Below are 7,011 nucleotides of genomic sequence, written 5' to 3' on the forward strand. Positions count from 1 at the left end.
TTTTAACACCCCCCTCAAGTTGGAAGTGTATTTCGTACATCCAACTTGTTAAGAATAGCTGAGTGTTTAATTCCTGTCAATGCTTTGGTCAAGACATCTGCGAGTTGATCCGAAGTAGTGACATGATAGAGGGTCATGAGGCCATCATGGAGCTTGTTCCTTACAAAGTAATAAGGAGGCATGAGTCTCTCAAATCCCTAAACTTCACAGATTGTTCTCATTGCACTGTGTGCCCTGTAGCTAAACAATCTAAACTTCCATTCCCTTTAAGTGTTCATAACACTACTGCTGTATTTGAATTGATTCATTGTGATCTGTGGGGACCTTATAGAGTTCCTACTCACAATGGAAAGAAGTATTTTGTTACAATTGTAGATGACTTCAGCAGATATACGTGGGTATTTTTTATTGCTTCAAAAGTTGATTCCATAGTTGTTATACAACATTTTCTTACAAGAGTTCAAAACTTATTTTCCACAAGTGTTAAAACATTCAGGTCTGATAATGGCTGTGAGTTCCTCAGTAGTGAGTTTCAAACTCTATTGAGTAACATGGGCATTCTACATCAGACTACTTGTGTGTACAACCCACAACAAAATGGGGTTGCTGAAAGAAAGCACAGAACCATTCTTGATATGGCAAGTGCTGTAAGATTTCAAGCCTCTATCCCTTTGAGATTCTGGGGGGAGTGTGTTCTCACTGCTGTTTATATTTTAAACAGAATCCCTACAAAATTACTAAGCTCACTGCTGTTTATATTTTCAGCTGAGGATAATGACACAGTTTCTTGTATCTTGGATTTCCAGTTAATTGGAGTGTTTCCCAGCAGCACAATGTACCCTGAAACTGATCTCCTAGAGTCTGCTGCCCAGTCAGAGTCACAGGAAGTTCTTACTGTGCAGTCATGACTGTTGGACATAAAAATCCCAAGTATTGGATCCCTCTTGATGTACCTTAGTAGATGAAAAGTTGTGCATGTAAGTGAGGTTCTCTGGGATCTTGTAGAAACTGACTTAGATGTTGTACTGCATAGGATATATCCAACCTTGTGTTAGTGAGAAAATTCAGCTTCCCCACCAATTTTCTATAAAAAGTAGGATCTGATAGGACAGTCCTCTCCTTGGCCTGTAACTTCACAGCAGGATCAAGAGGGGAAGAAAAACTAAGACAATGCAAGCAATCAAACTCTTTCAAAAGGTCTAGAGCAAACTTTCTTTGTGAAATCAGAACCCCATCCTTTTTGTATAAAACCTCAAGACCTAAGAAGTAATGCAACCTTCCCAAATCTTTAATTTTAAATTAATCATGTAAGAACCTCTTGAGTGAATCTATTTCTGCAGAATCAGTACCTGTGAGGATAACATCATCCACATATACAGCTACAAATACAGTTGAATTGTTGGACTTCTTGTAAACAGAGAGTAATCATTAACAGAATGAGTGTAGCCTCTAGAATATAAGGCAGTAGTCAGTTTATCATACCACTGTCTGCTGGCTTGTTTAAGGCAGTAAAGTGATTTATTCAGCCTGCAAACTAGACCTAGTGCATCAACCATTAAACCAGAGGGTGCCTCCATGTAGACCTCATCATGCAAGTCTGCATAAAGAAAGGCATTGTTGACATCAAGTTGAGAAATATTCTAACCTCTTCTCACAGCAGTGGCAATTAAGGATCTTACTGTCGTCAACTTCACAACTGGTGAAAAGGTTTCCACATAATCAATCCCTGCTTGTTGAGTGTAACCCTTGACAACTAACCTTGCTTTGAATCTATCAATGTTGTCATCTCCCTTATGCTTCACCTTATATACCCATTTGCAGCCTATGGCTCTCTTACCCATAGGGAGTGGCAATAAGTCCCAAGTATGATTTGCATGTAGTGCCTCAAATTATTAAGTCATGGCTGCTTGCCAAGCATGATTAATAGCTTCTTCCTCATAGGTCAGTGGTTCACAATCATGACATACATTTTATAACAAAAACTGACCATCAGGAGAAAGAGCATCAAGGGTGATATGGTGGTTGTTAGAAAATAAGGCATGCAAGGAAAGGGAATGGGTATGTTGTTTAGGTACATTATTGAGGTAGTGATAGTCATTTAGGTATGGTGCCTTATGAGTTCTACTTGATTTTCTTGTAAGAATAGGTTCCTCAACAACTTGAACTATAGGATCATTGACATCAGGTTGTAAAGCAGTATCAAGTGATAATCTAGTATCCATAACACTTACACTTTTATGATCATTTGAATAAGGTAAATGGACATAAGTGTCCTCACAGTCAGGATGATGATTAAGAGGGCTAAGAGAACTAGAAGAAATGCAATGTAATGATTTGGAGATAGAGTCAAAGGATGCACCTTTGGGTACAAACGCAAAGGGAAAAACAGTTTCATGAAACACCACATCTCTAGAGACATGAATTTTTCTGGTGACTAGGCTAAATACTTTGTAACCTTTTGTTCCAAAAGGATACCCTACAAAGATATGGGGTGTAGTTCTAGGCTCAAATTTGTCTCTATGAACCTTTGGTATTATGGGATAACAAAGACATTCAAAGCTGTTTAATGCTGAATATTGAGGTTTTCTATGGTATAAAACTTCAAAAGGACAATTCCCATGTAAGGAGCTAGAAGGTAACCTGTTTATGATATGAGTGGCTGTTAGGATGCACTCTCCCCAATATTTCTAAGGTAAGTGAGACTGAAACATCAAGGCTCTGGTTGTTTCTAATAGATATTTGTGTTTTCTTTCAACTATACCAGTTTGTTATGGTGTGTATGGACAGGACCTTTGGTGAATTATGCCTTTAGATTGGAAATAGAGAGTGGTTTCATTGTTTATGAACTTTAAGCCATTGTCTGACCTAATGATCTTTAGGGATGTGTTAAATTGGTTTTCAACCATGGAAAGAAAAGCTTTGATCACTTGAAGAGCATTACTCTTGCAACTCAAAAGATGTGTCCATGTGGATCTGCTACAGTCATCCACCATATTAATAAAATACTTGTGATTATCATGTGTGGTAGTATTGTAGGGTCCCCAGAGATCCACGTGCAGGAGTTCAAACAATTTAGTGGAATGAGTAGTGCTCTTGGGAAAGGGTAATCTGGTCTGACTAGACATAGGACAAACTGGACAGACAAATGGTTGTTTGGTTTTAAAGTTTGCAGGTATTGAATCTATGGCTTTCATTTTTGCAAAAGGTACATGACCAAGCCTATTGTGCCATAACAAATCTTCATTATCTCTCGGGAACAAGACTGAATTCAAGACAGTGTGCTCATTATTGTTATGTGAATTGGAGCCAATTATAGGTAAATGTAAAAGACATGAATGAGAGGAGTATGTAGAATTCTCTATTACATAATTGGAAATAGAAAAACAAGAAGTATTAGCAGCTCTCCCAGCACTGTTATTCATCAAGCATCTTGAGCACAAAAATATAAACCATCCCTGCACTTACCAATCTCCTGAGGCCTCTTCATTGAAGGGGCCTGCAATAGACAAGTAGTGTCAGTGAATGTTACAGTGCCTTTTAAAGGAACAGTAAGAGAATGTATGGAGATGAGATTGAATTTGAAAGAAGGCACATACAATACTTTATACAATGTGATCTTAGGTGTAAGTGTTACATCTCCTAGCTCAGTCACTTTTACTTTATATCCATTTGGTAGGCTTATCAAAATAGGATATGGTAAGGGTCAAATGTTTGTCAAGAAGGATTTGTGAAAAGTCATGTGGTTCAATGCCCCTGAATCTAGGATCCACAAGTCAGATTTTGATTCAAAATGTTTGCATGAAAATTTACCAAGATCAATAGAGGAAGTACAAACTATGTTACTTGCAAAGTTCACAGAACCATAACCCATATCAGGACTATTTGCAACTGCTCCAGCATTGTTCACTTGGAAGTGATGCAGCATTGTCATAACATTATGGTATTGCTCCCTTGACAAACTTACATTGTCATCTACATCCTTCTTAATTTGATTGCCCCCTTCATTGAACATCGAATCAACTGGTGTACCATGAATATTCCCTGCAACCCATTTGTAATTATAGTTGGGATTAGAGTTGTATGCCTGTGTGTTTCTATTGAAATGTGGACTTTTAGTATGCTGAGATGGTGGATTCTGCTTGTTATGATTGTTCTGATTGTTTTTGGGGTATCCATGAAGCTTATAACAGTTCTTTGATATGTGTCTTGTTCTTTTGCAGTAATCGCAAAACAATTGAGATTTGTCCACATAATTTCCTGCAGATGAGCGTCCTGTATTACTGGTGGATCCATGATTAAAATTTATAGACCCTGAAGAACTAACATTGAGTGAAGCAGAGTCCATATTCATCACATTGTGTGGTTTGAACTCTCGTCGTTTTTCCTCTTGAATCAGAATTGAGAAGGCTTGAGCCATGGAAGGTAAGGGATTCAACATAAGCATACTCCCTCTTACAGTAGTGTATACCTTATTTAATCCTATGAGGAACTGTATCAAACGACGATCCTGCTCAGCCTTGTGCACATTTTCCTTTGCTCCACACGAACAAACACAAGTACAATGATTCTTAGTGCCGAGATTGATGAGTTCTTCCCACAATTTCTTTATCTTGGTATAGTATGCAGTGATGTCAAGAGTACCTTGAGTCAGATTGTTGATTTCCTTCTGGATCTGATACAGTCTTGCCCCGTTCGTCTGGTCATATCGATCTTCAAGCTCCTTCCAGAGCTCCATCGAATTGTTAACATATTTTACACTGTCCAAAATTTCTTTGGACAGAGAATTGAGAATCCACGATGTAACCATGTCATCACAACGTTCCCAGTGCCGGAATTGGATGGAATTGATTTCAGGTTTCTTACATTCGCCATTAACAAAACCTAATTTGTTCTTTGCCGAGAGTGCTCGGAGTACACTCCGTCGCCATGATCCATAACCTCCTCCATCAAAAGGAATTGGAACGAGTGCTGCGCCAGGGTTATCTGAAGAATGCAAGTACAACGGATTGTTCGAACCAATCAAGCTGGGTCCACCTGCTGTAACATTAGTAGCAACAATTGATGTCGATTCATCGATCGCCATGAGAATCAAAAGGAGTAGAAGCTAGAAGAAAAGAAATCCAACAATGGCAACAACAAAGGCTAGAGAAAAGAGAAATTAATGCGAAGATGAAATTCCCCCATCGAATCTTCACCTACGCTCAGATACCATGTCAAATTTAGAACTCCACCATTGATACAAGCTCCATAGGAGCATCTTTCATAATGTGGATCAACTTAGAGAAAATGAAAACTGCTTCTTATTGAAGACGTCAGTGTGTATTTATATACAATCATATGGCTAAACAGACTAACCTACTCAACTAATTAGTTATGTAACAAACTAACAGAATCAACAATTAAAATGCTGACTCAGCATATAATTAGGATTAGGCAGTAGCTAAGATCTTAACAATCGGCTTCTGGGGATCAAAGTTTAACCACTCGAAAAACTTTGGTCCTAGAGTCGCAAGTTGATTTTGGGAAGCAATTAAATAGCAACACTGTTGATTATGTGAGACTTGGCATTATAGATATCGTAGAAAAAAGCATTAATAACGAAAGTGGAAAAAAAGGTTTTCTGCAGGTTGATTCTAAGATTGTTGATGATGTCCATTCATCAGGGAATAAAGTTGGAGCTACTGAAACATTGAAGAAAAATTTGAATGAAAATCAACTTTCTTTGACTACAAATCCCACTCTAGTTCACATTGATGATGAGGGCCAAAATAATGCAGCTACAATCGTGGCGTCGACGATAGATGATGAGCAGCAACTAAATGGAACCAGAGGTGACGTGGGGCTTTTTGGAAAATCAGGACATCCTTTGGTAATTAACGTAACTGTTGAGTTGGCAATAGATCCCAAGAGTGCGAAGGTAGTGGCAGATGGAGTGAAGCGTGATGCTCGAGGTGTTGAAAGTGTTGAATGCTTGGTTGACAACATGTCCCAGCAGGTCAACAATGCCAATAAAAAAATTGAAAGTGATGTTGAAACTAATTCAATCGCCTTAATGAATGCCAAGAGTATATGTAAAGGAGTGGAACTGATACATGAATCTAATTGGGTTGTGATGACGAAGAAAAAATCTCCAAGTATTGGAATTGGTTCGCCTACTCGTAACATAGTACAACCAGTTGTTGATAGTCAAACTATGAATTCAGGTGCTCGAGAAATTGTTCCAAAGGAGATCTTGTGTTTTAACACTTTTGATGCTCTTACGAATAATATTGTGCATGAGATCAATTCATCTCAATTTAACTCTACAAATGAATTAGTTATTTCTAAGGAACAACAGGGTGCAACAAGTACTCCGAGGTGGGCAGATATAGCAGATAAAGAGGAAGAACAAGTCAATTCCCCTCCTATGCAAAAGAAATTGATCCCAACAGCCCCTGCTTTTGTGCCTAGTTGTCACGACCCGATTTATCGAGTCATGATGGCACCTACTATAACCCACCAGTAGGTAAGCCAATCCGTAACCCGGAATAACAAGTAATGGGTCTGAGGGTAGAAATTAAACAAGAGTAGGAAAATAACAATATAAACAGGCGGAAGCAAACCAAAAACATATATACAAATAAAGATCTCTCCCAGAACCTGGAAGTCACTAGTACAGAGCTACTACAAAATGAGTACAAGTCCCAAAACTGGACAACATAGACTAGACTGTCTCGAAAGGAAAAAGACAAGTCTATATATACAGATGGAGACTGAAATAGTACAAAACGCCGTGTGCTCACCCCCGTCTCCGGATAAGTCTACTCCAAGCTCGATCAACACTGGCTACTAGTGCTCAGACCTGCATCACAAAATAGATACAGAGCGTAGCCTGAGTACCAAAACAACAGGTACCCAGTAGGCATCATAGGCCGACTGAGCAAGATAAGCAAAAGTGAACTGAAATGCCACTAAAGGGTCACATCAAGTGCAAAGAGTAGTAAATGGGGGGTATGTACACGAGCGTACAGG

This window comes from Solanum stenotomum, chromosome 8 (assembly GCF_019186545.1).
Source record: "Solanum stenotomum isolate F172 chromosome 8, ASM1918654v1, whole genome shotgun sequence".
Lineage (NCBI taxonomy): Eukaryota > Viridiplantae > Streptophyta > Magnoliopsida > Solanales > Solanaceae > Solanum > Solanum stenotomum.